Genomic DNA, 18505 nt, shown 5'->3' on the forward strand with positions numbered 1-18505 from the left:
GTCGACATCTTACCTTCCGACCTACACATCCGCGTTGTTAAAACGTACATGATAATTGAATACAGTTTCCGATGAGATTCGATCCTCAGGTCGGTCGGCCGCACCCAACGTGAGTCTCGGGGGCTACTATGCACCGCCTTTTCATTCCTAAAGTATGCTGCTGAGTAAGGAATTGATCCTCGGGCCGATTTTGCAAATCGACCTGAGTCTGAGGGGCTACTGGGACTATCGGTTTTAATTTTACCCTTTAGGTGCATCTCGGGTTTTAGACCGAGGCACACCTTGAGGTCTAGTGGCTATACATCTCGGTAGTATATAAATTGCACGAATCGGAAGTAAATTCCACAAAAAATAGCCCGAGACCAAGGTGGTGCACCACCTCGGAAGCACTCCAACATATATTTTGGAGGCGAATGGCTAGCTCCATAAAAGACTATTCTAGCATTTGAGCTCGGATGAATTCCTTCAATTTTTCACAGACCGAGGTAATCTATGACACCACAGATGCCGACCAGCGTCGGGGCTCAGCTACAAAAACACAACTCGAATGGAGTCCGGTGTTGGAGCTCAGACGCAAGAGGACACCTCAGATGCAGATCGGCGTTGGAACTCGGACGCAAGAGGTTACCGCCGCATGGGAAACATTTGAAACCCGGGTGTGGCGTGAAAAATTACAAGGCATTAATAAAGGCCGATAACTTAAAGGGGCTCCTCGGATGCCCCACGTGTGAACTCTTCGGATATGCCCCGGCGATCCTCAAAATCAGTGATGGAAGATTTGTTGAACCAGTTTTCAAGACCGACGACCAAAGATGAAGAACAGTTTAGAAGAACCGAGGAGCATCCCCAACTTAAAGGACTATGCTCGGCAATTCGGAAGTCATCGGCGACCGAACTGGTGTTGGTCGAACATAAATGGGAAAAGAACTCGCCCCGCAAGTCGACGACTTTGGACACATGATGGTAAGGATCAAGACTACATCATTGGTGGCTAGTTCGGGGGCTACTGAGGGAGTCCGGGATTAAGGGGTCCTCGGTGTTGGCGTCAAAACCGGTAGATCTTGGGTAGGGGGTCCCGAACTATGGATCTTAGATCGCCGGGTTGCAGGAAAGGGGGAGAGACGATGTTTACCCAGGTTTGGTCCCTCTTGAGAAGGTAAAACCCTATGTCATGCTTCATTATAATGATATGGGGACGATGATTACAGAGTTGATCTACCTCGAAATCATACAAGCTAATCCTAGATGAGAAAACCTGCTTCTATGCATAAGAACCTTTTGTTTATATAGACACCAAGGACCCTAGGGTTACATGTTACCAACTTTAATCGGGGGTTGATGGGCCGAACTAGTCCTCCTGCCTTGGAGTGCACACCTAGTCTTCGGAGGTTTCCATCTCGATTACGCAGTTGTTAGATCATGCAGTCTTCAATGACGCAACTCATATGATCGGGCCATAAGGGATAACCCGACCGACCGAGGACCCCTTAATTCGGAACTCCCTCAGTTGCCCCCGAACTAGCCTTCGACACCGATGTGTATGGTCTTTGGCAACAGAACAGATAGACAAATCGACTTGCACGACGAGTTCCCCCCATATTTGGCTGGTATCACATTAGTCACTCCAATGACGTTGTATTCTTGAAAACAGACGTTATTAAGGCCCAAAGGTGAATAGTCATCCATCTCACAATTCTTTTGACGAAAAGTCGCGATAACAAATAATGAGAAAAACTCGAATCGCGGCTTGATGCCACTTTCACCGGGGTACGTTCTAGCAACAAAAGTGATCGTGTCCCACATTTAAGGGGGTTCGAATTAATGACCCGAGCCAACCAACGCACACTCCATCGATGCGGCTATATAGGGAAGTGGCAGAGCTGGTGGCGTAGTAAGCGGAAACCCTTGGTTTTGCAACCTCCCTTAAAAGGGGAAAAAGATCCAAAGCCCATCACACGCATTCCAAACCCTTGCTTCTTCTCCTTCCAAGTTCAAGCGCCCATATCCATTCCATCTCCCACCCTTTCCAGTCGCCCTCCATCCCAAGCTCTGCAATGGCTGGCTCGGGATCTCAGGGAAAATGGGAGATCTCATGTGTCTCTTAAGGGGACATCCAGGAGCTGAAGCGTTCTGGCTATTTTAATAGCCTGCATAGCACACCAAGCACTGGAAGAGGGCCAGTTGGTACCTACGCCAAGGCCCGCGGAGCGGGTGGTGTTCGTCCCCCACTTCCTCCGGGGACCGAGATTCCCACTTCACCCCTTCGTGAGGGGTATGATGTTTTATTATGGGTTTGATTTCCATGACCTTACCCCGAATTCCATTATGTACATCTCCATTTTCATCACCATTTGTGAAGCCTTCCTGTAGGTTCATCCCCACTTCGGTCTATGGCTCAAAGTTTTCAATGTCAAGCCAAAGCGAGTGAGGAGCCAGAACGCCGATTGTGGCGGGGCCGTGATAAGCAAGATCTGTCGCGTGCCATGGCTGGAAGGCACACTGATCGACACCATCAAGAACCGGCAGAAAGAGTGGTTCTATATCAAAGAACCCCGAGAAGCAAATTGGACGATGCCCGCCGAATTCAGGTCTGGTGCCCCGGTGAGGCTGACCTCATGGGTCAGGAAAGGTCTAGACTAGGGCTCAACTTCGGATGTCAAGCTGCTATAAAAAAGCATCAAGCAAATGGTGGCGTCCAACATCCGGCTGACCGACGTAGTCCAGGTCACGATCCATCGCCACATCCTTCCCTACCAGCACCGGGAGAACCCGATGTGGTCTCACAAGGACAACGAGACTTGGACGGTGCTCGAGTTCTATCGCACCACATATGAAGACCAGTGGCGGATACTGCTCAAACCGCAGCAGGAGTGGCCCGCCGAGGATGAAGACACCAGCTTGTACGACAATACTCCCCCCTTGGAGGTACGTCCGAGCTCTCATAGTTACTCAGAGTCTTTGTTTTATTGAAGTACGTACTATCCATCTTTCTTTGTAGGATTGGTTGGAGCTAGCCAAGAACATAAACAGCCCAGCTCCCCTTCCCAAGGAACCCTGGACTCTTCTACTGGATCTGATGCTGGTAGAGGCGCCATACATGGCACCGGACAATAAGAAGAAGGAGACACGTGGGGGTCTCCGTTCGAGGGGTCCACCAGATATAAAGTCCAAGGACACTCATGCATCCTCCACCCACGAGGAGGGAGCAGATGAGGAGGAAGAGAAAGATTCTCTTCAGGAGAGACAGAGGGAGGCACTAGAGGGGGCCGAGGAGGGGCTACCTCATCTGGCTCCAAAGACACCTTGCCTTAGCAAGACCTTCTTGGTGCTGGCCCAGACTCCGATGATGAGGTCGCAACCTTCGGGGCGATTAATCACCGAACTCGTCGGGTCAAGGCCATGTCTTGAAGGTACGGAATTCACTCCTTAAATTAATAGAGTTATACCAAATTTTTATCAATAAATAGAACGGAGTTGTTTCCTATCATAGTCCGGTCCGAGATCTTCCGACGGATCAGGTGTCGGAGGAGGGTTCACTGCCCGCTGAGCTGGCGGAGAGTGGGAATGCGTCCCAGAATACCCCTCCCCGGTCCTCGAATAAGCTGGCCGAGGTGATGTCCCATCAGGCCTCACCGACCACTATCAAGGTGGCGATGGTCCAGGCGCATACATCGAATGCCAGGGATCGGGAGGTCCCAGCCGAAGTTTATACACGAGCCTCCGAGGACCGAGAGGTTCTGACTCTTATTGATCCAGCGGTCACCGAAGACCAGGAGATTTTGACCGAGGACCATACCTTGGTCATTGGGGCCTAAGGGACAGGTTCCTTCTCCATAAATGTCGAAAAGAACCAAATTCCCTCTGAGCATTTCCCGTAGAAAGCTTCCGGGGGACCTGATGCTCCTGTGTCATTAGTGCCGCCCCCAACGATGCCCACAGCAGAACCAACTATGGTCGGGTGGACGACCATAATGGAGGAAGCCTTGACCGAGTCCTCTATTGCCGAAGAACATCGCACCCGTATGGGTGTGGTCTTAAAAAGTATTCAGACCATTAATAGCGGACTGAATGAAGCCTTCAACGGCTTCCTGATGGGTTTTAAGGTAAGCCGTGTAATCTTTTAAATTTCATTTACAGAGTTATATATGCCTTTGTGGGTATAACAACCCCCGAGCTAGGGGTTAGTTTGACAAGCTTATCCATGGCTCATAATAACTCCTAGGCAGGAAGAATAATCCTGATATTTTCTAATAATATGGTGTTCGGAAGTAATTCCGGCCAAATGCCTTGTATGCGAATAATCAGTAGTCGTTGAAATTCATAATTCTATCATGCAGGCTTCATGCTCCACTGTGTATCCCAACGCGCTGGAGATAACCAAGCTAAACTGGAAACTGAAGGTTTCGGATGACAAGTTGTGTCGCATGTATGTTCTGCTTGATGAAAAGCAAAGTAAGTTGCAAGTACTGATGTAAATAGTGTTACTCCCTTTAATAGAGAAGGCCTCTCCGAATTTTTAATGTCTGACCTCGTTTTGTTGATTTTATCAGCAGCACAGAACAGGGAGTTTGAGAAACTCATGGCTGAACTGGAGCAGCCCAAGAAGGAGGCCGCTGCTCACAAGGGGGTGGCCGAAGCAGCTGCTCCTGAGCGGAGCTCCATTAAGGTTGAAAGTAGCAAGCATGAGGCGAGGTGCCCGAGATGCAACATGAGCTGCATGACGACAACTCTAAATGTGAGGCTTTGGAGCAGAAGAATCAGGAGCAGCTTACAGAGCTCTATAAGTTTTCCACCGAGCTTAAATCAGAGTGAGTGGAAAGAAGGTTCTATGAAGGAGAAGTGTGCTAGGCCAAGCAGATGGAAACTGGTAAGCAATACTTATTGCAATGTGCCTTTGGTGGAAACGGGTATGCATTTCTTACGCGGATGTGGTGTTCCTCAGGCGCCTTCACATAGCTCCCGAGGAGTGTGGCGGAAGAAAACAACCACTACTCGGCCCATGACGGGGATGTTGAGTGGAGGCTCTTCTATTCTCAGTTTCAAACTCCTAGGCCCAACCCCAGTTTGAGTTACAAAATGAAACAGCTCATGGAGCTGGATAGGGTGGCGGAGCCGGCCATGAAGGATCTCTCTATCTAGCTATGGACTACCGAGCCTTTCACACGTAGCTACTTCGGCTTAGTGCACAAGTTGGTTGATGTCGTGCCCTGGATTGAGGTCCTGAAGCGTTCCATCTCCATAGAAGGAGCTCGGATGTCCTTTGCGAGGACCCTGGTGCACTATCCGGGAATGAAGCCCCTGACGATGGCGACCGCACCTCCACCAACCGGGAAGGAGCACAAACGCCGCAAGCTGTATCTTCCCTCTGTGATGAAGGGTGCTTGATTTATACAGGACCAGTGCTCGAAAGATGTACTCTTCGAGTAATTTTATTGTCGTGTGCCTCTGAACAACTTATATTTATTATGTTTAGTATTTGTGCTTTGTGTATTATTTTCAATCCTATCAGTTGGCCAGTTTATCTGGAAGTTACTAGTCGTCGGCTTCAGCCCTCGGGTGGATACTACTTGGGGTGTTTTCATTGTCCATACTATTTCTCTTGGCCGATGAGTCGGTGCCCGAGGATCGTAGTGAGTGCTGAAAACGAAGCAATCAGACACGCAGTTTTATCACTTTCACTTAGCCTTAGGAGTTGAAATTAGGGGGCTTGTTGGAAGCCCCCATGTTTATTGATGGTAGTCGGGTAAGTCGGATTTCGAAATAGCTACCATAGGATACGTAAAGGTGTAAGCCCTCTGGGTAACACGGAATAGCCGACAACGACTTTTTGTTATTGAACTCGGAATAGCCGACAAGGACAATTGCAGACCAGTTCTTGCTTATTATGACGGCTAGTTTTTGGGTTTCTCCACTGAGGTGTTTTTAGCCAGACTAGCCGGCAATACAATCGTGGTGGTTCTCACTTTACCCCTTAGCCAAACTAGCGGAACCGGAGGAGGTAAGCAAGGAGCAGGGCAACCCAACTATATAACCAAGACATAATTCGGAACCCGATGGAGATAATGCAAAACCCGATAGATAAGGCACTTAAGAAGGAGTGACGGCATAGTCATCGGGGTGGTGTTACCATATAAGACCCGGTCTATTATTGATAGCAATTTATCGTGTGTACAAAAGTACTTGGAAGAATGTGTGCGATGAATTTTTATAACTCGTGGCACCAAGGGAGCTGTTATAGGTAACTATCGATACAAGTTTTTAAAAGCAACTTTGTCCAGCGACCTTCCATGGGCGACTTGACGTCTGCCCTCTTTTCGTTCGTGCTATATCTATTACCATTGTTGGAGGTGGAGGTACTACCCTTTAGAGGAAGATGTTGTCGGCATGCTGACCATGAGTAGAGAGCATTGAGAAGAAGCAACCGAAACAGAGGAGCTTGATGCTTGGGGCTCTTCATGATGCCCTGCCTTTGATCCGCAGGGGTGTGTTGGACCATGATGTCTACTAGGCAACCTTCTCCTTGTAGACGTTGTTGGGCCTCCAAGTGGAGAGATTTGTAGGACAGTAGCAATTTTCTCTCAAGTGGGTGACCTAAGGTTTATCAATCCGTGGGAGGCGTAGGATGAAGATGGTCTCTCTCAAGCAACCCTGCAACCAAATAACAAAGAGTCTCTTTTGTCCCCAACACACCCAATACAATGGTAAATTGTATAGGTGCACTAGATCAGCAAAGAGATGGTGATACAAGTGCAATATGGATAGTAGATATAGGTTTTTGTAATCTGAAATTATAAAAACAACAAGGTAATTAATTATAAAAGTGAGCACGAACGGTATTGCAATGCGTGGAAACAAGGCCTAGGGTTCATACTTTAACTAGTGAAGTTCTCTAAACAATGATAACATAATTGGATCATATAACTAGCCCTCAACATGCAACAAAGAGTCACTCCAAAGTCACTAATAGTGAAGAACAAACGAAGAGATTATTGTCGGGTACGAAACCACCACAAAGTTATTCTTTCTGATCGATCTATTCAAGAGTCCGTAGTAAAATAACACGAAGCTATTCTTTCCGTTCAATCTATCCTAGAGTTCGTACTAGAATAACACCTTAAGACACACATCAACCAAGACCCTAATATCACCTAGATACTCCATTGTCACCTCAAGTACCCATGGGCATGACTATACGATATGCATCACACAATCTCAGAATCATCTATTCAACCAACACATAGAACTTCAAAGAGTGCCCCAAAGTTTCTACCAGAGAGTCAAAACGTGTGCCAACCCATATGCATAGGTTCCCGATGTTACGAAACCCGCAAGTTGATCACCAAAACATACATCAAGTACTCACATGAATATCCCATTGTCACCACAGATAGACACTTGCAAGACATACATCAAGTGTTCTTAAAGACTCAATCCGATAAGATAACTTCAAAGGGGAAACTCAATTCACTACAAGAAGAGAGAGGGGGAAGAACATCATAGGATCCAACTATAGTAGCAAAGCCCGCGGTACATCGAGATCATGACATCTCAAGAACACGAGAAAGAGAGACCAAACACATAGCTACTGGTACATACCCTAAGCCCCGAGGGAGAACTACTCCCTCCTCCTCATGGAGATCGCCGGGATGATGAAGATGGCCACCAGAGATGGATTCCCCCTCCAACAGGGTGCCGGAACGGGATCCTAACTGGTTTTTGGTGGCTACAGAGGCTTGCAGCGGCGGAACTCCCGATCTAGGTTTCTTTCTGGAGGTTTCTGTATTTATATGACCAGATGGCATCGAGAACAAGTCAGGGGGATCCAGGAGGAAGTCACGAGCCCCCCAGGCACGCCCAGGGGGATGGGCGTGCCTCCCTGGCTCGTGGCTTCCTCGGGACTCCTCTCCGGTATCTTTTTCTTCTGGTATTTTTGGTATTTTCCATAAAAAATCATGACGAAAGTTCTACTCCGTTTGGTCTCCATTTGATATTCTATCTAAAAAAGTTAAAAAACAAGGAAAAAATAGAAACTGGCACTGGGCTCTAGGTCAATAGGTTAGTCCCAAAAATAATATAAAGTAGCATATTAATGCATATAAAACATCCAAAGTTGAAGACGTATCAAACCATAGCTCGGTTGACCCGATCACATAATCCCTGGCGGGTTGCTCCCATGGCTGCCCATGGAATTTGAAGGATGAAATTGTGTTCACATGGGACATACCTTGAAGGTGTTCGGTCCATGCCGTGGGAGCCGTATCGCTATGTACTCTGAGCTGAAGAAGAATCCGCCTGGTCAAATTGAGCTCAGGCTCGGTTGCCTTCCCTCCGCCCCTTATTGTCGGTCCGTGGCTTGAAGTTTTGTTGTCGTGTTGGCACTCAGCTGCCACTTCAGCTATATCCTCCTCTATCCGGAGAAAATGCTCTGTATTGTTGTTGACAACGAAGACTCCCTTGGGTCCGAGCATTTTGATCTTCATGTAGGCATAGTGGGGTACAACTTTGAAGCGCGTGAAAGTTGTGCGGCCAAGCAGGGTGTGGTATCCTTTGTGGAAGGGGATGATGTCAAATATCAAGAACTCATTGTGGAAGTTGCCGGGCGAACCAAACACAACCACCTGTGTGTTTTAACGCCTCGAAGCGCTCTCTTAAAGGTAGTACGGCTTGCTTTGGTTCGTGATGGGTCTATGCCCATCTTTTTCACCATATCTGAATAAATTAGATTAAGGCTACTTCCTCCGTCCATGGGAACTCTTGTGAGGTGGAAACCATCGACGATGGGGTCGAGGACTAGGGCGCCCGACCCTCCATGATGGATATTGGTTAGATGATGCTTGTGGTCGAAGGTGATCGGGCAAGCCGACTATTGATTGTATTTTGGTGCTACGGGCTCTACAATATATACCTCCCAAAGGGCCCGTTACCTCTCCTTTTTGGGTATATGTGTGACATAGATCATGTTCACGGTTTTGACCTCAGGAGGGAACTGCTTTTGGCCCCCATTGTTCGGGCCACGGGGCTCCTCGTCGTCTTCACTTTGTGGGCCCCTATTTTGTTCATTAGTGGCTAGCTTGCCAGCCTGTTTGAACACCCAGCAATTATGGTTGGTGTGGGTGGTGGGCTTGTCCTGAGTGTCATTAATCTGGCACGGCCGTTCCATGATTTTATCCCATGGAGTTGGTCCATCCCTATTCCCTTTGAAGGGTTTCATCCACTGTCCAGGCTTTATACTACGAAATCCAGCATTTACTCGTGTGTCATCGGCATCACCATTACGGTCGTTTATTCTTGTTTTTTCTTGGCTTGCCGTTTGCTTCATGTACTTTAGAGGTTCCAGTGTCGTCCACACAACGGCTATGTTGAGGTAGACAATTATCTTCACCCGCGCAAAAACGGGTCATGAGGGAGGTTAGGGTGGGATTGTTCTAGGCCTGCCCTGGCCGAGCTATCTGGCGAGTCATTCGCCCGGATGTTGTTCCGAAAATAAGCTATAGCTTCGGCATCCGGACAGTCTATGATACGATTCTTCTTGGTGAGGAACCGGTTCCAGAATTCTTTTGCTGATTCTCCCGCCTTTCGAACGCCGTTGCTTAGGTCGTATGAATCCGGTGGCCGATCATACATCCCCTGAAAGTTAGATAGGAATGCCTCCTTGAGGTCTTCCCATCTTCCAATGGAATCTTCAAGTAGGATGTTTAGCTAATGCCATGACGGTCCTTTGAGTTTCAGTGGAAAGTATTTTATGGCGTGGAGATCGTCTTCTCTTGCCATATTAATGTGGAGAAGGGAATCTTCTATCCACACTGCGGGGTCTATTGTACCGTCGTATTGTTCAATGTTTACGGGTTTAAACCCTTCCAGTAACTCGTGTTGTATGACCACATCTGTGAAACACAATGGGTGAGTGGAGCCTCTCATCCCGGCTATGTCGTGCCTTTCGGGTTGAGCCTGGTAGGTTTCTCGGCCTCTGCTCTTGTAAGCGACCCGGGGTGGTTCGTCATCCAATCAAGTGGGAGAGTACCCTATGGATCCGTAGATGGACCTATTGCGACCTGATTTGAAATATCGTGGGTCGGGTCTGTCCCCAGGGTGCACATGCTCTTTTCCTTTTCTGCGTGGAGGTTTGGGTCTGTACTCGTTCTCTTCGGTTGTTTTTTCTCCTTGGGGTGGATGGTCAAGCTGGTCATAGTCGGTGCATCGGGGGGACACTTGTTCTGGGGCCTCGTCGTTGAAGTGTGGGAGTAGTCGTCAGCGTGGGTATGTTTTCTTCTGGTCCGACCACTGTGTGCCGTATCTCTCTTTGGCCGCTGGGATTTTGGCCCACCTGTTATTGATGGTGTCATGTTTGTCCTGGAGCTGTCGTTTCCTTGCTTTTAAGCTTTGGGAGGTGGCTATAAGGTGCTGCCGGAATTGCTCCTGGCCTTCACGATCTTCGGGAATTACAAATTCTTTGGCTTCAAGGCCGTCTAGGTCGTCGACGGGAGGGAGGTAATCATCGTCGTTGTTCGAATTGTTGCAGTCATCGGGATCGACATTGGTCGGTTCCTCTGGTTGGTTCTCAGGAGCTTCGGGGTTGACGTGCCCATCTAGGGTCGCATTCTCCCGTCTGTCTTGTGCGGAGCCCCTTCCCTTATTTTGCCTTGGTGCCCTTACGCGGCTTTCGAAGTTTTTAGGGATCTTCCGCGAGCTCATCGCCGTTTTGATTGGGTGTGACGTCATCTGTGTTACGACGCATGTCTACCATGTAAACATCATAGGTAGATGTTGCGGTCCACCACCCGGTGTTTATGGGGGTGGGGTAGTAGGCATCATCGTCCATATCCTCGAGATCTTCGGAGACGTAGTCCAATGCATTGGTTTGATCTTTGACGGTGGCGATCAACTGGGTGGTGGGTGGGTTGCAAAAGACCCCATAATCTACCTCGGAGCCGATCTTCGAATAGGTCAGACTTTGGGTAAGAGAGATTTCAAGCGACGGGATCTGGTCGAGCGTCTCATTTAACATCGAGAGGATGACCTGACCAAGTCTTTCGAGATTTTTGGATCTAGCCTTCGTGACATCCGTAGGGAAGACAGTTCGACAATGGTCGTTTCCTGTTGTCCGGATACTATGGTCAGTTCTGAGTTCAAGGCCACGTTTCCGACAAGGATGTGACCGAGACCTTGGCCGGACAAGGGACCAGGAATCAATGCTTCGGGATTTTGAGTTTAGTCGGCCGAGGCCGTGATGTTGGCAGGGAAAAGATCGTCTCGTGAGTCGGTGGAGAATTCAAAGTCTCCAATCCTTAGTCGGTGACCGGGGACAAAATTCTCGATCTGGCCAGGATGACCGATTAGGTCCACGCGTGGCGTGATGCTGCCGAGCACGGGGACATGTTCGGGGGCAACGATGCACCCCTTGCAGCATTGATTGTTGATGATCAAGCGAGCCATCAATCCTTTTAGTGGTCCAACGACGAACTCTCAACAAGAGCATGAGTGTCGGCACCAAAACTGACAGATCTCGGATAGGGGGTCCCTAACTATGGAGCTTTGATCGATGGGTTGGAGGAAAGGTGGAGAGATGATGTTTACCTAGGCTCGGGCCCTCTTGAGGAGGTAAAACCCTATGTCATGTTTGATTATATTGATGTGGGAACGATCATTACTGAGTTGATCTACCTCGAGATTGTATGAGCTAACCCTAGATGAGATAACCTGCCTTTACGCATAAGAACCTCTAGTTTATATAGACACTAGGGCCCCTAGCGTTACATGTTATCGACTTTAATGGGGGTACGTAGATGGGCGAACTGGTCCTCCTGCCTTGGATTAGACAGTTGTCAGATAATCCAATCTTTAATGACACAACTCATATGATCGGCCCATAAGGGACAACCCGACCGCCTGATGACGGGATGATGTATATATACTTCTCGCTCCTTGTTGGTTACCCCAAGTGGAAGGTTGAGATGTAGTCAGCAGCATGTTTTCCCTTATAAGGAAACTGTAAGGTTTATCGAACCAGTAGGACTCCTAGGCTCAACAAGTAGTTGTCTTCCACCCTGGCGCTAGCAGAAGACGTGGACCTGGACACACACAAATAGCTTTGCTCCCAACGTGTATAGAGAGGTTGTCAATCTCACCGGCCTTGTAGTTTGTATAGGATCAAAAGAGAAGTGGGAAATAATGATGGTGATATGTACCGCAGTCACATGATGTTCTCTGGTGATGTCTCTCTCCCAAAAGACGATAAACAACTATGATTGGGTAACAAATCACAGTTGGGCAATTGACAGAATTATGAACGCACCACAATGCTAATTATGCTACTTGATAGTTAGAGGTTCAATAGTAATGGGTAGTACGCCAAGACAAGTAGACCGTTTATTCATCAGCATCTACTTACTAATCATCCACCTTGAGATATATATCAACAACATCTCTCCGGTATTAAGTTGCGAGCCCCACCCAAAGTGTAAACTCAAAGCAACAGACAACTGCATTAACAAACTATGCATAAGGTAAACAATCCTTGCAACCATGGTCACAAGCACCGTTGTTTTCTCCCTGGTGGCAACATCACATCCCCTCGTCTCATGTTTTTTTCACTCAAGCTAGACGTTGAGGGGCATGAACCCACAATGAGGCATAATACTCCCTCAAGCAATAAATAGCAACGAAGAACATGCATGAATCAAATATATAACTCATAACAATCTGAACATAATCTCATAATCCATCGGATCCCAACAAAGCAAGAATAGCAATAGCAAGAGAATTACATAGATGCCTTGATCATGTAGGGCAGCTCACAAGGACAAACCATTGAAGTGTTGGGGAACGTCGCATGGGAAACAAAAAATTTCCTACGCGCACGAAGACCTATCATGGTGATGTCCATCTACCAGAGTGGATTTCTGATCTACGTACCCTTGTAGATTGCATAGCAGAAGTGTTAGTGAACGCGGTTGATGTAGTGGAATGCCCTCACGTACCTCGATCCGCCCCGCGAACCGTCCCGCGATCCGTCCCACGATCTAGTGCCGAACGGACGGCACCTCCGCGTTCAGCACACGTACAACTCGACGATGATCTCGGCCTTCTTGATCCAGCAAGAGAGACGGAGAGCTAGATGAGTTCTCCGGCAGCGTGACGGCACTCCGGAGGTTGGTGGTGATCTAATCTCAGCAGGGCTCCACCCGAGCTCCGCAGAAACACGATCTAGTGGTAAAATCGTGGAGGTATGTGGTCGGGCTGCCGTGGCAAAGTTGTCTCAAATCAGCCCTAAAACCCCACTATATATAGGAGGGAGAGGGGGGACCTTGCCTTGAGGCTCAAGGAGCCCCAAGGGGGTCGGCTGAGCCAAGGGGGGAAGTCCTCCCCTTCCAAACCGAATCCAACTAGGTTTGGAAGGTGGAGTCCTTCTCTCCTTTCCCACCTCCTCTTTTTTTTTCCTTTCTCTTTGATTTGCTTCCTATGGCGCATAGGGCCTTCTTGGGCTGTCCCACCAGCCCACCAAGGGCTGGTCCGCCACCCCCAAGGCCTATGGGTTTCCCCGGGGTGGGTTGCCCCCCCTCGGTGAACACCCGGAACCCATTCGTCATTCCCGGTACATTCCCGGTAACTCCGAAAACCTTCCGGTAATGAAATGAGGTCATCCTATTATTCAATCTTCGTTTCCGAACCATTCCGGAAACCCTCGGGACGTCCGTGATCTCATCCGGGACTCTGAACAACATTCGGTAACCAACCATATAACTCAAATACGCATAAAACAACGTCGAACCTTAAGTGTGCAGACCCTGCGGGTTCGAGAACTATGTAGACATGACCCGAGTGACTCCTCGGTCAATATCCAATAGCGGGACCTGGATGCCCATATTGGATCCCACATATTCTACGAAGATCTTATTGTTTGAACCTCAGTGCCAAGGATTCATATAATTTCGTATGTCATTCCCTTTGTCCTTCGGTATGTTACTTGCCCGAGATTCGATCGTCAGTATCCGCATACCTATTTCAATCTCGTTTACCGGCAAGTCTCTTTACTCGTTCCGTAATACAAGATCCCGCAACTTACACTAAGTCACATTGCTTGCAAGGCTTGTGTGTGATGTTGTATTACCGAGTGGGCCCCGAGATACCTCTCCGTCACACGGAGTGACAAATCCCAGTCTCGATCCATACTAACTCAACGAACACCTTCGGAGATACCTGTAGAGCATCTTTATAGTCACCCAGTTACGTTGCGATGTTTGATACACACAAAGCATTCCTCCGGTGTCAGTGATTTATATGATCTCATGGTCATAGGAACAAATACTTGACACGCAGAAAACAGTAGCAACAAAATGACACGATCAACATGCGACGTCTATTAGTTTGGGTCTAGTCCATCACATGATTCTCCTAATGATGTGATCCCGTTATCAAGTGACAACACTTGCCTATGGTCAGGAAACCTTGACCATCTTTGATCAATGAGCTAGTCAACTAGAGGCTTACTAGGGACAGTGTTTTGTCTATGTATCCACACATGCACTGTGTTTCCAATCAATACAATTATAGCATGGATAATAAACGATTATCATGAACTAAGAAATATAATAATAACTAATTTATTATTGCATCTAGGGCATATTTCCAACATGAAGAACAAGATTGGAGAGAAGACATCACATAGCTACTGGTCATGGACTCATGGTCCAAGGAGGACTACTCACGGCACGTCCGAGAAGCATCCATGGCGGTGAAGAATCTCCCAGAGTTCATTACAAACCTTTATGTCATCTTATAGATGTTGCTACTATGTGCTATTCGGAAATACTCCAAATATCTACTGTACTATACGAATCCGTTTCACTACTCATAGTTATTCGAATTAGTGTCAAATCTTGCATCAACGGAACCCTTTACGACGAACTCTTTAACCACCTCCATAATTGAGAAAAATTCCTTAGTCTATTTAGTTACTAAGGATAACTTTGACCGCTGATCAGTGATTAAATCCTGGATCACTCTATGTACCTCTTAAGACACTTACTGCAAGGCACACATCAGGTGCAGTAATCAGGATGGCATACTTTAGAGTCTACGGCTAAGGCATAGAAGACGACCTTCGTCTATTCTCTTTATTCTGCCGTGGTCGGGTTTTGAGTCTTACTCAAATTCACACCTTACAACGCAACCAAGAACTCCTTCTTTGCTGATCTATTTTGAACTCCTTCAAAAACTTGTCAAGGCATGCATCTTGTTGAAACTTCTATTAAGCGTTTTGATCTATCTCCATAGATCTTGATGCTCAATGTTCAAGTAGCTCAATCCAGGTATTCCTTTGAAAAACTCCTTTCAAACAACCTTTTATGCTTCACAGAAATTCTACATTATTTCTGATCAACAATATGTCAACCCCATATACTTATCAGAAATTCTCTAGTGCTCCTACTCACTTCTTTGGAAATACAAGTTTCTCATAAACCTTCTACAAACCCAAAATCTTTGATCATCTCATCAAAGTGTATATTCCAACTCCGAGATGCTTGCACCAGTTCATTGAAGGATCACTGGAGCTTGCATACTTGCTAGTATCTTTAGGATCGACAAAACCTCCTGGTTGTATCACATACAATGTTTGCTCAAGGAAACCGTCGAGGAAACAATGTTTTGTCTTCCTATGTGCAACATTTCACAAATAATACAACAACTACTAACATAATTCCAACAGACTTTTAGCGTCGTTATGAGTGAGAAAGTCTCATCATAGTCAACTATTTGATCTTGTCAGAAACATCTTTGCGACAAGTCGAGCTTTTCTTAATAGTGACTTATCACCATCATTGTGTGTCTTCCTTTTAAAGATCCATCTTTACTCAATAGTCCTACTACCATCAAGTAGTTCTTCCAAAGTCTACACTTTGTTTTCATACATGGATCCTCTCTCGGATTTCATGGCTTCCAGCCATTTGTCGGAATCCGGGCCCACCATTGCTTTCTCCATAACTCGTAGGTTCACTGTTGCTCAACAACATGACCTTCAAGACAGGGTTACCGTACCACTTTGCAGTAGTAAGCGACCTTGTCAACCTACGAGGCTTGTAGCAACTTGATCCGATGCTCGATGATCACCATCATCAGCTTTCACTTCAATTGGTGTAGGCGCCACAAGAACAACTTTCTGCGCCCTGCTACACACTGGTTGAAGTGATGGTTCAATAACCTGATCAAGTTCTACCACCCTCCCACTCAATTCTTTCGAGAGAAACCTTTCCTCAAGAAAGGATCCGCTTCTAGAAACAAACACTTTGCTTTCGGATCTGAGATAGGAGATGTACCCAACTGTTTTGTATATCCTATGAAGATGCATTTATCCGCTTTGGGTTCGAGCCTATCAGACTGAAACTTTTTCACATAAGTGTCGAAGCCCCAAACTTTCAAGAAATGACAGTTTAGATTTCTCCAAACCTCATTCTATACTGTGTCATCTCAACGGAAATACGCGGTGCCCTATTTAAAGTGAATGCGGTTGTCTCTAATGCATAACCCATAAAAGATAGTGGTAATTCGATAAAAGACTTCATAGCATGCACCATACCAAATAGTGCGTGGCTATGACATTCAGACACATCATCACACTATGATGTTCCAGGTGGCATGAACTGCGAAACAATTTCCACATTGTCTTAACTGCGTACCAAAACTCGTAACTCAAATATTCATTTCTATGATCATATCGTAGACAGTTTATCCTCTTGTTACGACGAACTTCACTCCGAAACAGAATTAAACTTTTCAATATTTCAGACTTGTGATTCATTAAGTAAATACTCTTGCATCTACTCAAATCGTCATTGAAGTAAGAACATAATGATATCCAGCGCGTGCCTCAGCACCCATTGGACTGCATACATCAAAATGTATCATTTCCAACAAGTTACTATCTTGTTTCATCTCAATGAAAATAAGGCCTTGCTCATGTGGTATGATTTGCATGTCACTAGTGATTCAAAATCAAGTGAGTATAAAGATCCATTAGCATGGAGCCTCTTCATGCAATTTATACCAACATGACTCAAGCGGCACTGCCACAAGTAAGTGGTACTATCATCATTACCTCGTGTCTTTTGGCACCAATACCATGAACATGTGTAACACTACGATCGAGATTCAATAAACCATTGAAGGTGATTATTCAAGCAAATAGAGTAACCATTATTCTCTTTAAATGAATAATCGTATTGCAATAAACGCGATCCAATCATGTTCATGCTTAACGCAAGCACCAAATAAAAATTATTTAGGTTTAACACCAATCCCGATGGTAGAGGGAGCGTGCGACGTTTTGATCATATCAATCTTGGAAACACTTCCAACACGTATCGTCACCTCGCCTTTAGCTAGTCTCCGTTGATGCCGTAGCTATCATTTCATGTTACTAATCACTTAGCAACCGAACCAGTATCCAATACCCTCATGCTACTAGGAGTACTAGTAAAGTACACATCTTGTATATCAAATATACTTCTTTCAACTTTTGCCAGCCTACTTATCTACCAAGTATCTAGAGTTGCTCTGCCGCAGTTACTGTTCCCCTCATTATAGAAGCACTTAGTCTCAGGTTTGGGTTTAATCTTGGGTCTCTTCATTAGTGCAGCAACTGTTTTGGCGTTTCACGAAGTATCCCTTCTAGCCCTTGCCTTTCTCGAAACTTAGTGGTTTTACTAACCATCAACTATTGATGCTTCTTCTTGATTTCTACTTTCGCAGTGTCAAACATCGCGAATCACTCAAAGATCATTGTATCTATCCTTGATATGTTATAGTTCATCACGAAGCTCTCACAACTTGGTGGCAGTGACTTTGGAGAACTATCACTATCTCATCTGGAAGATTAACTCCCACTTGATTCAAGCGATTTTCGTACTCAGACAATCTGAGCACACGCTCAACGATTGAGCTTTTCTCCGTTACTTTGTGGACAAAGAATCTTGTTGGAGGCCTCGTACCTCTTAACAAGGGCACGAGCATGAAATCACAATTTCATCTCTATAGAACATCACTTATGTTCCGTGACGTTTCAAAACGTCTTCGGCGCCTTGCTTCTAAGCCATTGAGTATTTTGCACTGAACTATCGTGTAGTCATCAGAAACGTGTATGTCGGATGTTCACAGCATCCACATACGACGCTCGAGGTACAGCACACCGAGTGGTGCATTAAGGACATAAGCCTTCTGCGCAGCAACGAGGACAATCCTCTTCAAGGTTTGCTACTATCAACTTTCAACTAAATTTTCTCTATGAACATATAAAAACAGTAGAGCTATAGCGCAAGCTGCAACGTAATTCGCAAATACCATTAGACTATGTTCATGACAATTAGTTCAATTAATCATATTACTTAAGAAGTCCCACTCAAAAAGTACATCTCTCTAGTCATTTGAGTGGTACATGATCCAAATCCACTATCTCAAGTCCGATCATCACGTGAGTCGGGAATAGTTTCAGTGGTAAGCATCTCTATGCTAA

Source organism: Hordeum vulgare, chromosome 5H, assembly GCF_904849725.1.
Source record: "Hordeum vulgare subsp. vulgare chromosome 5H, MorexV3_pseudomolecules_assembly, whole genome shotgun sequence".
NCBI lineage: Eukaryota > Viridiplantae > Streptophyta > Magnoliopsida > Poales > Poaceae > Hordeum > Hordeum vulgare.